General features: G+C 34.7%; 1 protein-coding gene across 8 annotated transcripts in view; it reads left to right on the top strand.

The window, feature by feature from the left end:
* The window catches only part of pum (pumilio), a 113,992-nt gene that overhangs the window by 77,185 nt on the left and 11,484 nt on the right, over nt 1-25,323 (top strand). The window lies entirely within an intron of this gene.

Consider the following 25,323-nt stretch of genomic DNA (forward strand, 5'->3'; position numbering starts at 1 on the left):
GGCCCAGGCCTGGACTACCTTCATTTTAGCATCTTGGCTCAACCTTGGATCGAGTTCGACGTCCGAGCTTGAACTAGCGTTACAAACCAAGGAATAACCAAGGTTGGTACAATCTTGAATTCCAAGCTTGAGCCAAGCTAGGTTAGGCTTGGTCCGAGCTTGGCCCAAGCTCGGACCAATGGTTAATCCCCACCTGGGAAAGGAAGCGTGTGCTCTAAAAATAATAATTGCAATTATTTTTTAATCAAATAAATTACGAAAACCCTCAGTAATCTACTGATGATTAATCTATCAATTCATTAAAGGAGGACAGAAATGCGAAAAAAAAAACTGACTGAAATTTATGAAGTTGATCTATGCTCCTACTACAAGAATTAGGTTAGTAGTTAGGACGTAGGATTAGTGTGTGAAAGATAGGGCTTGAGTCTCGTTGGGTAGAAAATTTGAGTTCATCGATTATTTTAGAGTTGATGTCGTTGCCGCCGTGGTTAGGGATAACTAATAAATCATGAAAACGAGAAAAATTTCTTTTTCACTTCATGTTAATCAATTTAATGAGGGCCTCGGTAGCCAATCATATGCCGAGCATTGGCAGTCCAGTCTGTTGTTCTTCTTTACTAGTAGATTCTTTCAATCACCGGCAAAAGATTGATTATCGCATAAATTTCAATAAAAAATAAATGTTATTAATACTTTTGGGTAAAAATAATAAGACTGGGCTGTCATCATTGGGCCAATCAAGGCATCGATAATCGGGCCGGAGTCATCATCCAAGGATAGAACATTGGGCCAATTTCTTTTCTAAGCTTCGGAAATGTTGGCGTCGAGCTTGGCCCGATCCTCAGGCCAATCCGACCATCCTCCAATAGAATATTTATATTTGAAATGTGTTAATATACTTCTCTACATAAATTATTTTAATTTCCATAGTTAGAATTTCATTCGCGATATTATTTGAACTTTTGATTATGTAAGTTTTCAACTGGAACCTCAATCATTTTCCCAATTAAAAGACTGTAGTTTTTCATGTTAAATAATTATTATTTTTTCACTGGATTAATATAATGATTTTAATTAATTGATAAATTAATTGTCTCAATTAAAAAAAAATTATTTATTTATTTTTTCAATTGATTGAAAATTGCAAATTCATTGAATTTTCAAGCAATTAGCTGATTGAATAATAAATTCCGCAGAAAATAACAGTTACTTTGTCATTGTTAAAAAATTAGAGTTTTTTTTCACTTGAAATGTTAAAAGGAATTTTCTACCCGTGTAAAGCGAAAAACTTGATTTGTGAAGTCACTTGTATGATTCAAGGAACATGCAATGGCTTTGAAAAAAAATCGCTGCGCTTTGCAGATTGTTTCGACGATCTTCGTGTTATCGCTCGCCCACTTCCGTTCACCATATTGTTTTTTAGTCCCTCCATCTCCCACCCACTTCTTCCTTCCTTTTTCTCTCAAGACTTTTTTTCCGCAGTCTTTCACCTCAACTCTGCATTAACTTTTCCCTCAAACACACTTCACTCTTGAGTCACTTTATCCCGGTCCCGTCTCGGTAATTTCGCACAGTATTTCACAGAGGAAACGGAAGTCTGAAGGAGCATCAGGAAAACGCAGGTCTTCCTCTGTCTATATCGATTCATTCGTCTTAGATTGAATCGTGAGAAATTGTTCATAAAAGCGGTGCATAATGCAGACATGATGATGAGTCATCCGAGCTCAAATTTATCGTTTGGTCGTCGAGGGTTATTCCGTCAGAAAATTTCCTCCCAACTATTGTATTAGTAGACATAATTGGGGGATAATGAGTAATCAGTGATTTGCGAATAATGAAATGTTCTTCTTTGCTCGCCTGTCGAACAAAATGCGACATCGACGATAGGAAAACAAATGGGTAAATGATTAGTAGACTGGTGGAAAAAGAAATTTCTTGTTACTATGATCCTCATATAGCCACTAACACTAATAATCCACAGTGGGGCGTGTTCGTATAATATTACACGCCCTCTAATTGAAGCGGTTTCCAATTCCAATTTACGCCGGACGTATCTCTCCACGTTCTCGCGTTGCTCTCCCCTTCTCATCTACTGATAAAGTATATACTGACATATGTATTAGACTGGGTAGAGTAGTTTTACCAACGCTGACAGATTCTCATACCTCAAAGGAGAGCCAAACAAAACCTTCATTTTGACATTCGACACTTGCGGCTCATACTTAAAAATTAATATTTTGAATAACATATTTTAAAATATATCTCAAATTAGTTCAATTTATGTTGGAAATATTTTCGCCGTTGAAACGAACAAGCGACCCGTTGTAACAGGTCACAGGGAATAATGGAAACACGCTGTTTATGACCGAAACAGCCCAACACGTGGACCAACTCCATCGACAAAGGGCCTTGCCTTGTGGCTAGACCTGTCACCCTGGATGAACTGTTGACACTTTGATACGAACTCTCGACCAAGAAACATTGGACATTAACAACCTAGCTTACATTATATCGAGTCTTTAGCTAAAGTTTATTAGTGAATAACAAATGAAAGATCGAGTCATTCAATTACATTGTTGGCAATATATTTTTACCTACATTTACAAAAGAAATATATAATAGATATATATTTTCATACATATTTATATATGTTTTATTTATTCATTGGAAAAATATCTACAGTTGACCCATATTCAGATCTTTTTGAATATATTTTTATAATATAGGCGCAACGAACGAAGAGTACTTTTTTTTTATTGTCGAATATCGTGACTTCATATGATTTCAAATTTTGGATTTCATCATTTGCGTAGTAGCAAAAAGTCAAGTGAGCGAAATAGGAACAAATGGTAAACTGTGCTCGGTCGTCCGGCATGAGCCTATACGCAAAACTGTGCACACTCAGCGGCGACTTGGGGGATTCTCCGAAAATATCGATTTGTTTCCAAAATCTTAGAACGTAACAGAGTCGCGTTCTGCTTTGTTTTTTTTTTACTGGAAAAATATTCGCTGAGAACGATCCTGTGTTAGTGAACGAAATTCGGAATATGTCAAGTGACTTCACTACCCGAGCTGCAACATATCAAGTTTCTCCTAGTCCGGGACGAATCCCTGAAAAAACATCCCCGGAAAAAATATCCCGGAAAAAATATCCCCGGAAAAAATATCCCCGGAAAAAATATCGCGGAAAAAATATACCCGGAAAAATTATCGCCAAGAAAAATTCTAATATTTAATTCTTAATAATAAATATTTAAAAATCCTAATTTTAATAATTTACAAAATGCATTTTAGAAAAAAATTTCTTTATTTATTATGACATATAAAAGGGTTAAGGGTTCAATTCCCCATGAAATTAAAATCATCTTTTCTTTTCTCAAATTTTCATTTAATGTGGTATGTGGGGAGTGGGAGGGGGCTTCGCGCCCCCCAGGCCCCCCCACCGGGGCTTCGCCCCTGGACCCCACGGGGGCTCCGCCCCTCGACCCCCCTCTACGCCCCCCCACCTCTGGAAAAATAGGTACATAAAAAAAAGGGTGACAGAAATGAAATGTATGATTGGGGGGATATTTTTTCCGGGGATATTTTTTCCGGGATTTTTTTTCCGGGATATTTTTTCCGCCACCCGTCCGGGACATCAGAGTAGCTGTCTCCTCTACAGTCTCTCTCCGCGCCACGGGATAGACTACTGAGAGACTTCTACCAATCTCCCTGATAGAGAGTTTCAAAATTCAACTCCCTTAATTATTGACATTTTTCTTCGAGTGATGTTATTTCCTCATATAAAAAATAAGTATTTTTTCAAATATTTTTTTTTAAATCTTCTTTAATTAACATATTTACTTCAATCAATTTTATTTCTTGAATAAATAATTGCGGGACGACTGGAACATGACATTTTGGAATTTCATCTTCACTTCTGAAATTGAACAGACTTTTTTTACATTTTATTTGTCCTGTCAGCTTCAAAAATAAATAAAAACGTCATGTGAAGGAAAATGCCAAATTTTCTATTTTTGCTTATTTTTCCGCTTTTCCTTTTCTTCAGTGACATTTCTGCTCTTTTCCTTTTCTTAAGCATTACCCCCACCTCGGAGGATTTCGGCGTAGGAGGAGGGCCTTTGGGACCTGGGTCGTAAAGGCCCGTCACCCGATACAATGGGCTATCGTCTACCCTTTGTCATTTTCTAATAGAGGTCGGGAACACGACTTGCTCTCAGAGCAGAGGTTGCCCAGCCCTAGAATAAAGTATGTTTTATACTTGATCCCAGGATATTCTATTTCCAATGCGATATCGCATTCGAATAATTCTTCTTCAGACTTCAGACTTCATTCCTCTTCAGATTCAATTCTTCTTCAAATGCAATTTTTTCCTCTATATGTACGGATATTTGCATTCAAAACTTTCACTTAGTGACTATTAGTCAATTTTCACAAATACTAAAAATATCATCGAGTCAACAATTTAGAGAATCCAAAGAAAACATTACCATATCTTTGGTCTATACAGAAAGAAAAACAGTTCTGGGAAATCTTGCTCCAAAAAGAAAAAAACCTTTCTGTGTGTTTCTGTTTTTGTGTCATGTTCAACTTTGGCAATGCCCTGGTTTCATGCTTTATATGACTTCAGAAACTTTTGAAAAAGTCCAAATGATGAACTTTCCAGCATCACCTCAGAGTTCTTCCAATGATGTAAAGGACTCAACTTGTGACTTTGATCCCTAACTTTTCATGCGTTACAGGAATATCTTGGATTTTCTTTATGCATCTTTAGGGTTGGTATTCCATATAAAAATCAATATTCACTCGCATCATCGACATGTACACGCCATAGGTGAGGTCAATCGTTGGGAATAGAGGAATGGAAGGCAACATCGGAGATTGGTACGAGCCATCTTCGAGCGTTCAATTCGTGATGTTTCCTTCAACGTCATGTCTTATTGCCTCTATTCCGCTCAATAATATCATAAAAATAAATGTGTAAAGGTTTCACAACACAATTTTCCTAGTTTATTTGAAAAGGTTTCATTGAAAGTTACAGCTGAACTTTGAAACAAGAAAAAATGAAAACAGTTTGAAATTCTTTGCTTTTCAAAACGACTTCGACAAGCATGGTCTTAAATTTTTTGGTTTTAATTTAATGATTCTTTCTGATAAAAAATGGGAATGAGGAATCGAAGGTTCTCTTGTCATCAAAGGTCGCAGCACTCTTTAAAGGTTAAACCACATGGGGGTTGTATAACCTAAAGGACTAAAAGCTAAAATATTCCCATAACCCTTGTAATATCTTATTCTTCTGCTGAAGTTCATTCTTCAAAGACAATGAAACAATAGATAATGATAAAAGTTAAATATCAAAATGAAATGATGACAAAAATTTCTTTCTAATATGTGTTACTAAATCACATATAACAATGAACGCTGAACAGCCTACAGAAATATAAGTATACTTGAAACTAGTATTCTCAATTTATTCAGTGTAGATGAATATCATTGAATTAACATGAATTTTTTAATTGAAAATGATAAATACTCGATATGCACATATATTTTATACTTGATTGAAATATTTTTTTTATTTCCGTACAGTCATACGGTGATAAAAATATTTAATAGCTAAATTCGCGAAATGAAATCCTTTCCTGAAATGATATATTTTCATCCATCATCGTCCAGTCACGCCCTTTTTTTTCCAATGTTTTCGAGCAATCAGGTTCGACAAGGCGGATATTGTGTCGAGATTGCAAATTGATCGACATTACATAGGAAAAGAGAGGGAAGGAGTGTAAGCAAGCAGCAGATGAAATTGTATTTAAGCGGCTTTAATGACTGTTGCAATCACATTGACAGACGTGTATTGCCAGATTCTTACACTCATTCATGAAGAAAATCTTATAAAGATGCATGTAGAACGCTTGCAGTGATATCGATAACATTGAGTAGGAAGAAATATGCACTTGGTCTATTGTACAGAGTGAAAAGAAGAAGTAGGTAAAATTTTTCAAGGAGAAATCGGAGCGGTCGAGCGACTATCATGAAATGTTCTATAACCGATTTTTTTCACGTTTTTCATTTTTTCAAGTTTTTTCATCGCATACGAAATACGTGTCAATTCTATCGTCACAGAAGACGGATAAGATTTTTGCTGTTTACAGAATTCTCCATTGCCAGCCATTCGTAAGAATTGTCATTCTGGAATTCTAGGAACATTTTATAAAGAGGAAGGTTATCGAGAATCGTCTGTAGTTTGTTGAAAGTAATCTCTCCCGATAAAACCGCCCATTCAAGATGATCAAGATAATCTACCACTCAATGTCATCAGTAATCCGTCGATTTTCACGTTTTCCTCTTTTCATATCAGATTGTAAATGAACTAAATTTCTCACCATCATCACTATATAATGATCAGAATTATCAAGGAAGGATTAAAGATTGTCCTGAAATCTCCAGTATCCTTCCTCTATATCAATATAAATCAAGATACGCGAAAGCGTATCGGCCAAGTTGACATGGAGAGAGTGGGAAAAAGGCCGATACTATCGCGTATGATATACGCCTCACAACTTCCCCCTCCACTACATCTGCAAATGTATTTACTTTTGTTTAAAAAAAACGACTGAGGAAAACGGAAAACCTTCTTCAGATTTTTAATAATCCGAGAATGACCTTTTCAGTCGTATATTTGTTATCCCTCATTTACGTGTTTAAAACTATTACCCTCTACAATAGGTAAGAAAAGCAGATACCGCCGATTATTTTTTAGTATTTACCCCGAATTTGTGATGTTCTTAATATATTCCATTGAGTAAATCTTGTCTACAAATTCACCGTGAACTAGTTTGGTACATACATGTATAACAAACCAGGGATCACTGAAATATTGAACGAATATAGATCTATTGAGTTTCCTTTTCCCCCTTTTCATGTATAATTTACACTCACATCCGCTAAATGTGTACTGTGTGACAACAAAGGGAAGGGACAAGCCATCGTTGCAGAAAGATAGTGAGACAGAGAAAGGGATTGGATGAACACAATGTAATAGAGTGAACGCAAACAATCTGTCAACCTTCATACGATAACGGTTTAATAAAGTCCATGGGTTGACGGAACGAAACAGAATTTGACCCCTTTGAGGGACTCTGCGTTATAAGGGAATAAATTAGATGTTTTGCGATGCTAGGTGAGTAGTTAGGGAGTTCGAATATAATATGACACCCTGGCGATCCAAAGAGTCAAGGGACTATTGCGGCGCAAGGCTAATAGATTTCTTATTTCTGGAGATTGGGGCACGGGGAAAATTCTGTACTACAAATCTCTATATAATCCGTACATAGCAAACGTTGCTCGAGTTTAGAATATATAGCACACAGAGATGAAAATTCATTAAAAATTAAGTGACAGTTTTGTTGACTTGAAGCGGAATATAATTTGGTGAAGAATTATGTGATAGTCATGTAAAAGTTTACATGGTTTCGAAATTCTTTACCGAGCGACTTTTTTGCAACGGCGCGTACACGGAAAAGGAAATATATTGGAATAAAGTATGTTTTATACTTGACTCTAGGATATTCTATTTCCAATGAAATATCGCTTTAAAATTCTTCTTCAAATAAAGGAGGTTTTTTTTTTTTTTTATTAATATCCTTTCTGCCCTGTTCTGGTTAATTGGCCCTATCTCACCCTATACATGCGGCTGTGGATCTTACACTGTACCGTATTCACTCTCCTATGGAACATAGGATTGACATGAGAAACCACAGAAAAAAATCATGTCGGTACAGGCGGTTGCTCTATTATCAACCTCCCGCTCATCAGTGCCTGTTGAAAAATTCAATTCAACGGGGAATCGAACTCAAAACTTTCAGACCACTAAGCTCGCAACCAGCCACTGAGCTACCGACGTCGGTTAAAGAAAGGAATTGATGGAAACTTTTATAATAATATGGAAAAGACGCAAAGGGATTAGCGGTTTCTAAATAACTGTAGGGGGAACAAATCGACATTTAGGTTCCAAAAACCAATTTTCAAAAGATCATCAAAATTGTATATGACATTGAAAACGATAAAACAAAAAATGGTTTTGTAAAAAAATGCTCCAAGCACATATTTCGATGTTGTTCATTTGAATAAAAAATTGAAAAAAATTAAAACAACAATTACTTAAAAATTGAAGTCATAACTATGGAAATTTGGAAAAAATAAACTAATGAAAAAAGATGCCAAGCTCATTGAATTTACCAGTGAGGGAAGCTGGTGATGATAGGAGTGCGTAAATCGTTTTGAGTTCTTCTCTAGGAATGTCTTGACTAAGACGAGTCCCATAATATCCTACAAAAGACATCGCAATCAATTAAATTGGTAAGCACGTGGGGAATGCTTGTCTGTGTTTCCTCCCGAGGGTTGAATACGATTTTTCCACCTACATACGCCGAAAGTGAGCATTCTAACCTCACTTCGTTCGGTTAGAATTTTCACTCACTTCGTTCGGTTAGAATGCTCCCTTTCGGCGCATGTGGGCAGAAAACCGTATTTTCAAAATACATTTCATACTTTAGGGTGCAGTAAAGAGCGTTTTTTAGAAAAATTGTTTATTTCCAAGGATAAATGAACAAAGTGAAAAAAAATAGAAAAAGGGTTAGGTGTCAACCACCATGAGATGCCAAATTATGCATTTCTATTTTTTAATTTATCACTGAAAATATTTTTTCATTTATCACTGAAAATAAACTTAACTTATCTCTTCTCAGCACACTTTCCACGATTTTTTTGCCAACCTCTCATTATTCGCGCGCGACGCTGATTACGAACCGATAACACAGCGCCCGTTGAAAACAGATGCTGCCAACTTTCAAACAAAAATCTTACGGCTTCAGTTGTGAGATAATCTCACCGCGGAAAATATGCGAAAAAATCCGTTGCTATGCGCGAATCTTTTTAATGGTGCGTTTAATTGCGGGAGGATTAGAAGTAATGAAAAGAGCATACACGATTTAGGTGATGTAACTAAGTTTATTTTTTCTTTAAATTGCCGTGTTTTAATTTAATTACGAAAATTAGTTTTGGAGGTAGTGGAAGGGGTAGTTGGGTCGTGTATAGATACTTGGGAGCGCTCGGCCTGTTGTTTGTTGTTTGGTTTGGAGGTTTAGAGGTGAAGAAATATGTACTTGGCCGATACGCTCTCGCGTATCTCGATATAATGACATAAAATCTGTTGGAATATTTGAGTAACGATCCTTCATTATTGTACAAAAAGTACTCTACAAGGATTTATGACATACTGGGGAAAACAGTTCCAGAAAAAGGAATAGTTTACAATCGTTTCATTTCCACTTCCTAGAGTGGTTTAATCCTAAACATATATTGGAATTTGAAGCAGGACTGTGTTCTCTTATGTCCCTTAAGGTAGTGTTCCCGTATAACGAAGCAACGATGAGATTTTCATGAAAATTGATAGACAAATAGATTTCATGCAAAAATGACTCAGTTCATTATTTGGAATCCTCGATGGGTCAGAACAATAGTTATCAATTTTCTTATTTTCCGACGATTAACATTGAGTTTTATAGCACTTCACGTTTTTTTTTTTAGTTTTGAAAACTCCAGCGATGAGTTTTTTCTGAAATTTTTTGAGCTATATGTACAGATGCTAAAGAACATTTTGCGCGTTGAAAGATTTCGATTCTTGGGCTGTAAAAGCTGAAGTTAATTAATGAAGTGTGAAGTTTATCAATACCGCGATAAGACTAGGTGAGCGTCAGGTTAGGTGTGCTCTCATTACAGAAACACAACACAAAAATGGAAACGCATCACACAGGCATGGAAGCCGTTGAGCAGTGTTGTCAAGCCGAACTCCCGCGCTAATCAAAGTCATCAGTACTCTAGCTTGACTCACGATGTACCGGCAGTGCTACCTTAAACCTTAACTTTTAACCTTAACCTTAACTCAAACAGGCATAATTGAAAATTCAAATGATATTACGATTGAGATTTAAAGAATTTTCTAATAGTATACTGCAAATGATTTTTCTGAAAATCTTGACGATTTCGTTTGTATGCAGGAAATTGTGAAGTGAGAATTGCCTGAAATAAGCCAAATTATTTGGGAACTCACAGGTCAATTTCAACCGAAACATTCTTCGAGTAGAGTAGTTCCTGTAAAGGCAATATTGAAAATGATTACATAATCTTTATTTATACCCTACAATTGTTAACTTACTTTGGATTACGAACTGATTTCAAACAAGTCATTGCTTGAATCAACCTGCAATATATGCTCCACATATTTTATTTTGAATTGATTTAATAGATAATTCAACCTTACGCATTCAAAGACTTTTGATTTTTATGAATTGCAATTCGCCAATAGCCTTGAATCTTGTTAAACTTCGAATAACAAGATTGAAACAAGAATAAAAACAAAAAAAATTGTAGATGACACTGGGGAAGTGATGGAAAACTTGTTTTCGATGCAGCAACCTTTATCCTCAAGTTTTTCCATCAAACATTTGCTCTGGGGAACTCCAAGAAATGAAAAGTAAAAGTAGAAATGGAAAATTATTAAGCCTCAGCGAGCTATTATTGAGGCAGAAAAAAGCAAAACGCCCGGAACGGACACACTTTTCTCATCTCCACTTGTGACTTGTCGCTTTTCCATTTTTTTGTCTACAATACGATGTGATGGAAATCTATCCTGGACACGCTTTCTCCAGCCATCAAGCCTCCAATGTTCCCGATTAGTGCTCATTGTGAAGGGAACTGATTAATTGATTTACATTGCACTCTCCAATTTTTTATGTTTTCTCTTGTATTAATTTTTCTACGCCTACATTTCTTTTTAGTAATGCAGATCCATAATTCATTGCATTCTTGAGCCGCTCAAAATATAAAACTGTAGAACTTCACTACCAATGCAAAATGGAAGCTTTATCTCGTATAACTTCTTGAATAATTTGCAAATTTTGTATAGAAAATCATCGAAAGGTTCCAGTACTTGCTAAGGCATTAGATTTGAGTATTCTTCAATTTTGTTGTCCAAACTAGATCCTATCGTTTCTCTAATCCGCTGCAATTGTTTCTTCAATTTCAATAAATAATTTTTTTAAAGAATAATTATGAACTGCGAAAAAAAATTACTTCTATCAAGAAGAAAATTAAGTGACAGGTCCATACACAAATTTTGGATAATTAGTTTGTATTGAGTATATGGACTTGACAGAAATCATTTTCTTTCCAGGGCAGTAATATAATCAGCAGCTTATGGCTACCTTGCCCCATAGAGGGATGGGGTTGCAGACAGTAATAATTTAATTAATGAGTTTGTGGACAGTGCTCATAATTTTAATTAATTGAATTGAAATCCATTTGACCTACATAATTGCATTTGTAAAGGAATGAAAAATCAGCTTTAGGGGTTACCTTTGACTGAACCGTTCTGAAAAAAAAGCGCTTATCCTAAAAGTTCGCGAGTCCATTTACTTATGAACTTTTAACTAAAAAGTAAAGAGATATGCTTTTATTATTAATGAATATTCATCTGATACAATCCAGTTCTGTATTCCCATCATATAGACATTTTTCCGATTTTAACAACATTTCTTTATTTGAATTGAATGAATAGTTTTTTTCTTCCAGGAAAAGTCAATACGAAAATTAGTATGGCCTTCTGGTATATAAACGTCTGAGATTTTCCATCTCTTTAATCAGTATAATTTTCAAATTGGCAGTGGTCTTTCTCTCAACTTTTACCTTTATCATAAAAATCACTTATCAAACTAAGAAAACATATGAGATCAATATTAGTATATTTCGATACGAGTGAGATGGAAAATTCCCGGCTCATATGTGTCCAACAATATTTTTTGACAGTGATTTTACGTTCAGTGAGTGCGGAACTGTGCTTTTTTCGTCTGGTAGTAAACGAAAAGTCACTTTTCGGCATGAGGTAAATGTAGCAGCATTGTCAAAAAAAAAATAAATTTATAGATATTTTTTTTTAATTTTTATGAGTCATCTATTATGGCTCTGTAATTCACGTTCTAAATTTTCATGTATCGGAAACGCATACAATGCGAGATATTATGATAATATTAATATATATAATTAATATAATAATATAATATTCTTTAGTCTCGCTTAATCTTATGTACATCGTCGGCATGTCGTAGCTTCTTGTCCTGTGTTCGTTTTGGTTTTTGTAAGACTGTATTGTGTCCATGCGATTAGATGAAGTATTATAAATCCCCCCACCTCTCACTCGAGACTGGACTCGCCTGGCTAGCAGGTTTATACTTGCGGGATCCTCACTATTGTTTTCTGCCTTTCCTCCTATAGGAAATAATAACATTTACAAGTTTATAAGAGAATTATATTTTGCTTATTGTACAGATACTGTACAGATCTGCACTTTAGGTTCGATTCTCCTGCCTACTTGAGCCTCAGTAGATGTGAGTCTCTCAATTCTTTTTCGTTAGGTGAATCTACTTATCCACAATCCAATAGGTCTTGTGGTGGAATGACTTCACATTTTAGTACGATTAAGACAACGGACAACACTTAGATGTGGTTAATGAATTTGAGACAGCGTTATCGGGTACTGAGCTTGGGGGTAATGTTTAGTCACCGTTCTGAAGTATTCGTGCAATACTTCTTGTGTTTAAAACGGTAAAAAACCGGACCCGGCCCTCCAACCCTAATTGTAATATGTTTTCCGACATTTGGAATTCAGTTTTTTATCGGGTTGTGTGCGAAACTCGCGATTTTTTCGCTTTTTTCTATTGAAAATAGGTGAGGTCACTAATGTACATATTTACCGTTGATTTAAATAAACATCTAAATTAAATTGATTTAATTGTTTCCTTGGAATAAAGACAAATTTCATTGGTAATAAATAAATTTCGGTAATGTCTAGTATCTCTTTACTAGACATTTACTGAAATTTCTACCTGATATAATTTTTTTATATAATATGATATAGCTCTTTTTTAATAAGATAAGAAAAGAATTTTAAATAAATCTTTTTATTTGATTCGTATCGACTATTTTCTGGATGAAATGCTCTGCATTGTTCGATAAAACTTGTGTGTTAAATGATTGTGCAAATTTCTGATTTCGAAATGGATACTTTTATAGAATTGATACTATTGGTAGATACGTTGCCTATGTATTTGAAGGATGCTTGTCCAGAATCGTAAATTTTTAACAAAAAATTAATTCTTTTCGACGGCCATTTCTTTTATCTTCATACAAAATTAAACCTATCAATTCACGTTTATGATTTTAAAATGAAATGGCCAAAGGGAAAAGTATCAAGGAGGCGCGTATGTTGGATAGAAGATTTCTAAATTTCCTTTTTTTTTAACAGTGAAATATAAATTATTTGGTTGGCCTTTTGATGCGGTATTGTTTTACAAATCACCTTCCATTTTTTCTCCCATTAAAAAATTTTCTAGTCCAGGACTTCAATTTTGAATTTCCTCAATTGAAACATGAATTCCATCGGCGCTTTGTAATACAATATAATGGTTTATTTTTGCGCTGCGGCAATGACGATCCATTCTTTGAAACATGAAAGACGTTAGTTTCATATATTCTGCTGTTAGCCAAAAAAATATAAAATTTTCCGTGAAAATGAAAAAAAAAATAAAAACGAAAGAATTACATTTTTAAGAAATAGTTAAAGATTCTTCCAGCCTCAATTTTGGAATAAAATCAAGTCAAGGACAACTTTTATAGAAATAGACGTAAAAAACGACGACTTGGCATTTATTAACGAACAACTTCGATATTTTTTTAGAAAAAAAAAGTAGAACAAATACTTCCTACATCCTCTTATCAATGATTCATTTTTTACACCTTTATGAGTGAAAAATCGAAGTGGAGAAAAAAAGGAAGAATTCGGCCTGATAATCGTCAATTGGTCTGAAACCCTATCATCGTGCAATCGAATTATCTGCTCTGGCAAGACTTTGACATATTGCAGAGAGTCTTCATTGTTATTATTACTCTCTGGGATATCCGGTAAGGGAAAGTGAGTTGCGTGATAACAGCCTTTTCGCGGGCACACCTTGATATTACATACTAGATACACTATTGAAAAAAAGGGAGGAGCCAAAAAGGAATGGATAGGATAGATATAGGCAGATATACAGACTGAGAGCTTTTAGCCAAATGACGCGTTTTATTATTGGATGGGCTTGTGGGGGTGCGGCTCCTGTCTTTTTCTCCCTCTTTCATCGTTATTCTGTTTTGTCTAATGATTCTTGTGCCTCACCCTAAACAATTGACTGGTGCTTCAAATTAAACCTCTCGTGAGAATTCTCCAAAATCCTTTATACAACTAATTTTAAAACAAGTTAAAACAAAATTGAGAGAAATGGAATGATTTGAGCACAATTGAAGATCAAAGTGAAAAATTACTTTCTAATAAATTATTTATACGAAAAATAATAATAGCTAAAAAATACAAGACAATTCTTGCTTCCAAACGAACGTACACACAGAAAACACTACTTAATTCCGTACATTACATTGTAATGATTACAATGATTACATTGTAATGATTACAAGTCTCGTACCTTACAAGTTTGGAAAGGTAAATTTCATCCGAAAAAGTCGTAAATTACGATTTTTGTGTCGTGAATTACGGGTTCGACCCCGTGAATTACCATTCCGAACTCATAAATTACGAGGACCCTTATCGTGAATTACAAGTTTCGACGTCATGAATCACGAGGTTCGATACCACCATTTACACTCCCTTTCTCGTCATTTACGACATCTCAAAAACAAAAAGTCACTAAAAACAAAAACTTCCAATCACAGATTTTACGTGATTCTGATGTCATAAATGACGAGATAGAGAGCGTAAATTATCGCGTTGGACCTCGTAATTCACGAGGTCGAAACTTGTAATTGTTGACATGGGTCCTCTTAATTTACAGGATGGACCTCGTAATTTACGCCATGAAAATCGTAATTAACGGAATTTCTGGGCATAATTGAGGTGGTTTTAGCCCGTAAATTACGTTCTAAATCCCGTATTTTATACTTAAAATAAATTTCTTCGTGTATGTATTATTTCAATCTTTCCTTTTTATAATGTGGCTTGGAAATAAAATTGAATAATCTGAAAAGAAATAGTATATTGTGCCTCTAGGGAGTAAAGTATTTTCTGACCAAATGTGAGTTATAATCACATTATTTATTTTTTCTTGGTATTTTTTTCAAAGATAAATCTCAGTTAATCACTTTAAGTTAATAATTATTGTGGTCATAATTAACATGCTAATTTTGTAGGGAAATATAATCGTAATTATTGAAAATACAGTATTGAAAAAGCAACTTTTTCTTCAAATTAATATTTGAACTTTGTTTTTTAGTGTGTAAACGTCTACATCTTTTCTAAAATTTTTGAGATATTTATAAGAATTTATAAAAAATGGTGCAAAAGAATGACATTATTAGAGAACCTGTTGAGTAATTGAATAAAGAAAAACCTCAAAAGCGGTCTATTTTTTGTCTCATCCAAATATCTACTAAAAACAGGAAAATGGTGGAATGGCAGCAATACATTCTTAAATTCATCTCTTGTATTTGTTATATACTAACTTCATTATTCTGTATTATTTGTGCAGCTTAACTCATAAATAATACGGTCTGCAATGCTAATCTTCCAATATATTGATATTCTCGTGTAATTGATGAGACACTCACCCTCTGGTGAATATAAAGGGTCGGATTTTGATGTCTCCAGTTTAAAGTGAATGAGCCGTAATCGATATGGCTTAATAACGAAGAGAAGAACACATAATAGGGGATTATGATTATTTGTGGGAGGAAAATGGAACATGTGTGACGATGGTTGCACGTTTATTTAATTGAATTTCTGCAACTGGGGTAACGTCTAACGGTAAAAGCCATGACGCGACCTACAGATAACTCGACAGTGACTATTGTCATGCTATTGGTAGATTATGCCTGCTATTTCTACCGCATCCCCATGGAAACTAGGAATACCAGTGGCTTTCACCATTTTCAGAATTACCTAAAGGACTTGGATAGATAGATTTTTTCTCCATTTTACCTCATGTATTCAGATCCTTTGAAGATATTCTGGTGAGGGATTTCCATGCCCATGTATAAAAAAATCTATTGGCAAGTAGTTTCTGTATTTGTACATAATATTATGAATTATTGATAATGATTTTTGCAAAGTGGAATTATAGAATTATGAAATTACGTTGGTAATGAAGGATATTTTCTTCTCTTTTATCAATATTTTCCTATTAATAAATTGATATTCGAGATGTTATTCAATAGTTAAACTCGAGACGATTTTTTTCTAAGTATTTTCATCTCGTCTAACTCACTGCTTTGGGGAGAGTACGTTGTTATCTTCTTGAGTGCTTTATATAATTAATATTAATATTATAATATCAAAAAAGGGATAGTATATCTTCCATGGTTCACCACCGTCCAAGCAACTGCCAGTCTAGTGGATCAGACCCGATCGAAAAACCGGTTTCCCAAGATGTATTACAAACTGAATATTGGGTTGATGGGGCGCATATGCACTAATAGATTTTCTACCTAACAAAATCCGTTCTCATTTAAATATTTAAGTAAAAAAAATAAAGTTGATAATTTGAATGAACCTCGTAATTATAATTCCAATCAATTAGCTAGACACAAGTGAATACATATCAATTGTCTCAGCAATAGTAATGTTGTTCATTAGTCTACGACATTATGAAGAGATAACTCATTATTTAAAGACTATGATTGATGATTAATGGAAAAAAGAAACTACGAACAATCGCTTGTAATGATAAACAGGAGTCAAAACGAAAGACACGGTGTTAGAAAGGGATTGAGATTCCTTCATATTATCTCTCTCGAAACCCCTACTTTCTCGGAGAAAAATCCATTAAGAAAGGTCAAAATTTTTTACAAGAGGAAATACTAAAATTAATACCGGAAATTTGCTTTGCAATAAAACAGATTTGAATGAATGATATCTTCGTATTTGTCGACATGAGACATAATTTCCGGCATGATAATTCATAATTTTGATGATGATTTCTACTTTGTAAACACGATTCCCTATACATTTTATGGTCAGTGATAATCCCTGGAGTCTTATTCAGGGCCACTCTGTATTTGCTTCATGGACAAGTTCCAGCCAGGTGAGTTAACGGTGTTTTTCTCATACCGCGGTTAAGTAACGGACTCCTCTGCGAGTTTCTTCGTCGTAATTCCTCATCTTACGGGAGACTAGGCGAATAACCTGTGTCTATCATTATTATGCAATATCATGATAAAGGAAAGAAAAGAAAACGCTTGGAAAAAAAACTCCTGCGTCACAGAAATTTTTCAGCATTTTTCCATTGCGTAATTTCCATTCATCACTCATAATATTTCCAATCAAATGCACGGAGAGAAATATCCACGAAAAATTACTGGTCTCGTATTAGTAAACGTGGAATGTTACACTGTACTAATGAAAAGTCATGTTAAAATCATTAAATATCACTGCAGTTCCACGGAATATTTACTGCGCAGGGCAATAAAATTTATTCGACTCATCCTCAATTTTCTGCCAAGTTCATTCAATGTTGTAAAATGTACTACTAAAAAGTTGAAATATTCATGGAAGCAGCGGATTTAATAATGGACAGGTCATTACTTTTTCAGTGACGGAGCTGAGAAGATCGCAATGCTCCACGCTTACTGCGCAGTTCGGCAATTCTTAAAACGATTCTCGTACGAATTTTCAGTGGAAATTTCTCTACGTGTAGAATGAGAAATTGTTACTTTTAGTAGGAGGGGAATTAATCAATTTTTATAATCCAATGGGAAAAAAATCTTTCTACTGAAAATAACTATAGATCTGTTAGGTAATAGAAAAATGACTAGACATTTTATTGTGGAAGCTTTAATAATAAGATACGGAGAAAAACTATACATGGGTCTGTGCAAACGTAATATTGGCTAAATCATTAAATGAAAATTTTCTTTGCAACAAGAAGATACTCGGCTGGAATAGTTATGAGAATAAGTGGTTTTTGACAAAAAGATTTGACATTTCTTTCATGCTAACGCGGGTTACAGATAAACACACACTTGACAGAAACTGCGTTTGTAAAATTTTTTCGTCAACATTAATGAGAATCAAGTCGATTCATCGTTTCAAATGTACTTTTCTCCACGAAATGGTATTTTGTCATTAACTCTTTGATTTATGGGATAACTATTGTAATAACTGTTGGAGTAATATAAAGTAAAATTTTCATAATTTTTCCACATGTCTCCACATTTTGAGACGATTTTTCCTTTCTGGAGTTCTTCTATCTCAAGCTATTCCGTACAAAGCAAATGATTTTGTCTACCGCTTACAATTTCTTGGCTGGGATATAGTCCACTAAATGCAAATTAATTTAGCTGCAAAAATATTATACGAACTGGTCTTCCGTTCCGACTAGTAAAAAAACCTCATCGCAACAATCTGGAAAAACATGATTTCCATGTAACTATACAAATTCTTCTGGAAAATTGGAAAATAAATAACCTGAAGTGATGGATGAATTCCTCCCCATAATCCTTAATTTGTAAACGAAATTAATTCACCGAATGGACTCTCGTCCCTTTGGTTTGTTTGTTCCATGTATACCAATGCTGGAGAAGAGCAACGACCTTCCCCGTTTCCATTCGAAAAAGCGAACGGTACCTCTAATTTTTTTCCCCCTAATCACTGATTTTTCCTCGATTCTTTCACGTCTCAACGTTTTTTTCCCTTAAGTTATACTTGTCTCCTACGCATGACGTTTATTTTCTTCATCCCGAGGCTATCAATAGATCCAGACGATATGAAGACTCTTAAAATAAAATGAAACAGGATAAAAAAGGATGACAATTTTATTCTTTTCGTGTAATTTAAATCACGAATTGATATGGATTGTGACAATGTTTTTAGGGTTTCATCAGTTGCTCTATCGAATAACCTCGACGGATCTAATTGAAAAGGCGTATCGGTGCCAATTCACGGAGTCAACTAAAACAATATATAATAACGATTTTTAAGTTTCAAGATATCTTAACAACATATTATTGAAAATTCAGAATTTCGTGGAAAAATAAAAGAGCTCGGGACATATCCATTCTACTTCTTGCTAGGAATGAATACAGAACCAAATGAAACAGTGATAAGAAATTGGAATAAAAATAGGGAGCTTCCAATTACAATTAAAAACAATAATGAAATTCGAATTGAATGTTGATAAAATATTGGAAATTCAAATAAATTAAGGAATTGACTGAAATTTTATAATTTTTGTTGTCACAATCGTGTTTAATGTCACTGTCCTGAATAAGGGTTGTGGATACTCCCTAAAATTGTATCATTTTTCAAACAACGGAAGAATTCTGATTCGATTCGAGTGAATTAGAATATTTTTGGTGATTAACGGTACGTTTTGGAAAGGTAAATCGGGGTTTTTTTTAAATGTTTGTTTCTGGCGAACAATGTCTTCTGACCAATTTCTGGAAATAATCGTAAAATGAAGGTCAGAGTGTCGTACGGCGTTGCATTTTTCCACTCTTTTCTTTAAAAGTAAATACTGACATTCTATGAAGTTCTGTGACCGATATTGACTCTAGTATCATGAGAAAAGGCGGTACACCAACCAGAAACAGGATATGAACCATCGTTCCAGGGTTTTTTGTACGTTTCAGAAAATTTTTAACATGAGAACTTATCGAAATAATGAAACCGTCTGACTACAAGCCAGCCCCAATAAGTTGTTCTAAACAGAGAATTCTGAATACTTAAAATTTTATTGAATTCACCATTGAAAAAAAAAAAATTAACTGTTTCGGAGATTGTAAATTATGGTATGGTTCTTCGATGAAATCTTTATATGAAAAACCGGATACTGCCAGTAGATATTGCCGTTATTAATACCAGCATTAATAAAAGACCAAAACATCTTCAGTCGATTTTTATGAATCTCAAGACAAGCAATTCTCATTCAATATTCAAACGAATATATTTACATATTTAATTGCGGGTATATTTCCAATGTTTGTGTTCTTTAGCCTATATTCAGTGTCTTTCGTGGAATACATAATGAACTCGGATTTTCTCAAGTGATCATTTTGTAGAAGTGTCAAGAAACATGAAACAATTCCGAAAATCTTCTCTAGAAGAACATTCCTGATGATTGAATCAAGTTCCCGAGTGGAAAATTAGCTCAGCTCTGGATCATGTTCTGATCAAATCAGACTTGATGTTGGGTCAGGTAGTGATCCTACAACTTGATCAGAACTTGATCAAGCATGTAACGCCTTGACTCGATCCGGATTTGATTAGGCGTGCCGAATCAGGGGTTGATTAAACAAAACGGATTAATCCTTGATAACCGAAATCAAAGATGTTTATCAATGGTAATGAATTTAAAATGAAAAATTAATCATTCTTTCAGATTATATTACCTCTATCAATGGATACCTACTATAATTAATCCTGAAAAAACCTAATTATGAGATGGAAGGTATGAAGACAGAAATCGATTTTGCCGACACTGGGGATCGAACCGGGGACCTTACGAGTATTAATCCTATGCCCTAACCATTATACTATCGCGTTATTATTATTGAGTTAACTGTTTTGCTTATACGATGTGTATTGGGGATATTGGTTCACTTTAAGAAGCGGAAATTTACTCCATTAAAATTTCACCTATTATATTTTTGATAATAATAATACTAACAAGTTAATAATTAAATTATTCAGTTCAGACCCACCTGATCCGAACTTGATCAGAGTAATTACAGTCGGGCAGCTCAATTTCAGATCACGTTGACGTGATCAGAACGTGGTTCGAATAGTTGCAGGCGGGCGAAGTCAGTTTAAGTTCCGGCCTACCTGATCCGAACTTGATCAGAATGATCACAGAGGAGTGAACCACAGGTTCAGATCAAGCTCAGCATATCAGCACTTGATCAGAGTAGTAGGGATCAGGTTGGGTAAATCAAAGACTGATCAGTTTCTTATCAAATTCTGCCTGATCAGTTAACAGTGACCAGCGCCATATCAAGTTCTGATCAAACCTCAGGCTCGTCTGACAATTTCCACTCGGGTTATTCTTCGTGCATGATTAATTTTTGGATGCTGCCAGGAATATGTTTTAGAAAAGATTTTTTGAATTCTGAATATACTGGATTCATACAAAATACACTTTATTCTGATGTATACGCTATTAAAAAAAACTGCGAAAAGTACGTACCTTTAAGTTGACTGTTTCATGGTTCAAAAAAGTAATGAAATAAAGAGAATGCTACAGGTTCTTAAGTCTGTAATGTCCTAGGTGAAGATGCATTGAATCTTGAAGTTGGAAGGTATGAAGACAGAAATCGATGAGTTGAAAATCAAAAGTTTAATGAAAACAGAAAAAAACATGAAATAACAGAAAAATTCTACTATTCAAGAAAAAAACCGTCCTTCATGTACTTGAGAGCTCCAGGTCTATCACAGAAGCATTCTCTTTATTTCATTGTTTTTTTTCTAAGACAAAAAGTCAAATTAAATGTACGTGCGTATCGTTTTTTTACAAAACAAGGATAGCTTTTGTTTTGGGGATTATTCCGCTCTTTTTTTAATGTTACGCAAATTAAAAGTAGAATCATCTCAAGTTAAACAAATTATGATTTTTTATTTTCAGGGTGACACCAATAATTTTCTGTCGCCGAGTTGAAAATTTAAAATTCCAATTTCGAGGTACCTTGCGAACTCAGTGCGACTGTCTCACGTACGCATTCGTCCCTGTCGCTCTCGAAGGAACAAACGCAACACGCACAAACCTTTGCGTGAGACAGAGATGGGTTGCCTTGTACGACAAAGCTACGCGCTCCAACAATCTAGTACCAATTTCTAGAGAGCTAATCAACTTATAGAGATCATTGAAAGAGCATATAATTTGTTATCGAATGCTGAATGATGCGATGTTAGAATATCTCGATAACTTTTAAATAGTGTTTGAGATATTCGTTGCCAAAGCTACGTTGCTGTGTGGATATCAGTCAGGACACCCATAACTCCCCAGCTGTATAATTCACACAACTCTACACGGGTCTGTTAACTCCCTTACGCCATTTCAGTGTCCACCCCAAAACTTCCGCACCAATAACTTTTTGGCCGCTTATTTTTTTTGTATAGAGAAATGCTTAAATTCGTCCTTTTTCCGACGTATGTTAGACTTTGTCAGGAATTTAAGTAATATATAAAAAACCAAACTTCTGTACCATAGTATTGGCGTAATTTTTTTTTTTATAGAAGAGCATGAGATCGCAGAACTTGATAAGAAATTGATCAGTTTTCGATTTACTCACCTTGAGCTCGGTTAATATGTGATCGTTCTGATCAAGTTCGGATTACGTGGGCCTGAACTTCAACTGAGGTCAGTCTACCTGCAATGATTCAAATCACATTCTGATAATATCAACCTGACCTCAAATTGAGCGGTTCGCCTGTAATTACTCTGATCAAGTTCGGATCAGGGAGATCTGAACTTAAACTGAGATCCATCCTGCGTCTGCGACTATTCGGATTAGATTGTGCTCAGGTTCACTTGACCTGAAGTTGTGCTGTCCCAGCAATTATTCTGATCAAGTTTGGATCAGGTGGGCTTGAACTAGATCATTAACTTATCTTTATTATTTTCTTTTGTATGAAAGAATAAATACAAACATGAAGTTTACCCAAATATCTCAAAACGCGTAAGACTAATTCCTCATTGGTCGCAACTCGAACCGCCAAATTCAAATTCGGCGCACGGAGTACGTTGTACGTCTCGTTCTGATGAAAAGTACAATAGATGAAATTTTAATTGCGTAAATTTTCGCTTCTCAAACTGAACGATGATTCCCAATATATACATCGTATAAACAAAACAAAGTTCACTCAATAATAATAACGCGATAGTCTAGTGATTAGGGCATCGGATTAGTACTCGTGATGTCCCCCGTTCAATCCCTACTATCGGCAAAAATAATTAGGTTTTTGATTGAGGTAATATAATGTAAAGAAAATAATTAATTTGTTATTTTGAATTCATTATCATGAATAAATATGTTCAATTTCAGTTATCAAGTACTAATCAAATCAAATTGACGTGATCAAATCCGGATCTAGTCAAGGCGTTACATGCTTGATCAAGCCCTGATCAAGTTGTCGGATCAGTACCTGATCCAACATCAAGTCTGACTTGATTCGGACCTGAGCTAAATTTCCACTCAGGAACTTTATGCATAGAACGAGGAGCACCTCAATAATATACAAAAACTTGACTTACTCAACTGCTCACTAGCGTTAAAGAGGTTGTCGCGATTTATAACTTTATCAAAGGAAGGAATGTTATCAAATGAAAAGAACTCTCATTAGAAAAATACGATGCATTTCTATCGCCATCACATAAAAACAGATTGAACCGAATTTTCACCATCACGATTCAAGAATCGATTCGTAAAAAAAAAGATTCTTCAACAGAATTTGAAGCAACAGGCGACTGGGAGGAATAACGTGGGTTGACACATGGACATCGAAATTCTCAGTCTATCCACAAGTACGATCGATCGGTAAATGATTAGTTATTACCTGTGAAATAAGACGGTATTGGAAATGGGCTGTACCGGATGATTCATTTAGGAGATATTGCCATTTTTCAGTTTTTTTCGAAGAAATCCTTGTTGGAATAGATTCAATTCGGAAGTTGACTACCAATTGCATTGGTAGAAATGAAAAATGAGAGATTATGTATCAAGTATATGAATTATTAAAAAAAAACTAACGTATAAAGTAATGGTTAAATGTCCCCTGCCAAATAGAGTCGGACAACTGCTTGTTTTCTAGTTGAAATATCGGTTTCATTTGACTACTACTTTTAATAGAAATTCAACAAAATTGGTGTTCAACGTTTTCTCTAGAATTTCCGGCGAGAAAGGAAATTAACCAGGAAATAACCCTGAAAAGTTCCATCAGACTCACATATTGCGTAATTCTCCCCTTCCTCCCTTTTTTTTAATGACCGTCCTTAATGTAACTTAACTTTACCAGCAGCTCCATTCTCTCATATTTTTTTGAACCCCTCTGTTTGTCTGATTATCATCTGATTATTTAAAACCTATTTGGAAGATTTAAATGCTAAATCTAGAAATGTTTATTGAACATCGTAAAAGAAGATAATGAAAACAATCATAAAGGAAGAATTCTTCAGCTTTGTTGAGAAATTTATGCGCTTCCAATTTCAACTGAATATTTAATTTTCCTCTAGGGTCGATGCCCGAAACGCATCGTTGATCTTGAGGGCCTGGACATAACTTAGTCACGACTCGGTGAATGCCACCATCTTACGTATATGAACTCAAGAATTACGTTGTATAGAAGGTACTCCGACGTAATTTAATCTATACGTATACAACCGTCACAATTATGAAAAACTCACGGCTGAACCGATCATTTAAGCCTGTAGTCGTTCGCATATATTTCACTTCATTCTTAAACGGTCGCGACCCAGTCGAAGGCTGTGACGAAACACGCTTATAGAGTTTGTGGATGGAGTGACCTCGAGAGTACCGTCACACTGTCTACACGTCCTTGTTAATGAAACCGATAATTTATCTCTGTTTTCAGTTTAGGTATTCGACTATTGCGAAGTTCGATTCTTTGGTTGTTTGCAATTACCTTACATTCATTTTGAAACACGATGGAAATGCGAAGGGGAATATTTAGAATTTGTTTCATAAATATCTAATAAACTGAGCAAACGTATAATAATTCTGTGAGCTATCACAAAATTCAATTATTTAAGTAATTTTACTTTTTTTTTACTTATGGTAATCTTGGTGAAATAAAAATTTTGAGGTGAACATGAAAATTTTTCCCAATCAGAACTTGAAACTCGTTCATTCTTTTGGTATTTTAGCATTGCATTGGTTTTTTCTTTTGATCGATTCCAAAATTTCTTCAACTTCCCATTCTTCATTATTCGTCAATATCTCTAAAAGGACAGAATTTTTTTTGCAGTTTCTTCATATTTTCATTGAAATTCATTTTTATTATGAACAATACTCATGAAGCAAATGAATGATATTTATAAATAACGTTTCTAAATATTTTGTTAGAAAAGCAATTGTACAACCCAACTTCGGATAACTACTTGGCAATTCGGTTAGCTTCAGTCCAAGCTAACTGATACCGAAACAAGTCTGGTTCATGGAACTCAATTCTACCGTTACTGGTCAATTAAAATGCCCCGAGTTACCGTAGAA

The sequence above is a fragment of the Fopius arisanus genome, unplaced genomic scaffold (assembly GCF_000806365.1).
Source record: "Fopius arisanus strain USDA-PBARC FA_bdor unplaced genomic scaffold, ASM80636v1 scaffold00085, whole genome shotgun sequence".
NCBI lineage: Eukaryota > Metazoa > Arthropoda > Insecta > Hymenoptera > Braconidae > Fopius > Fopius arisanus.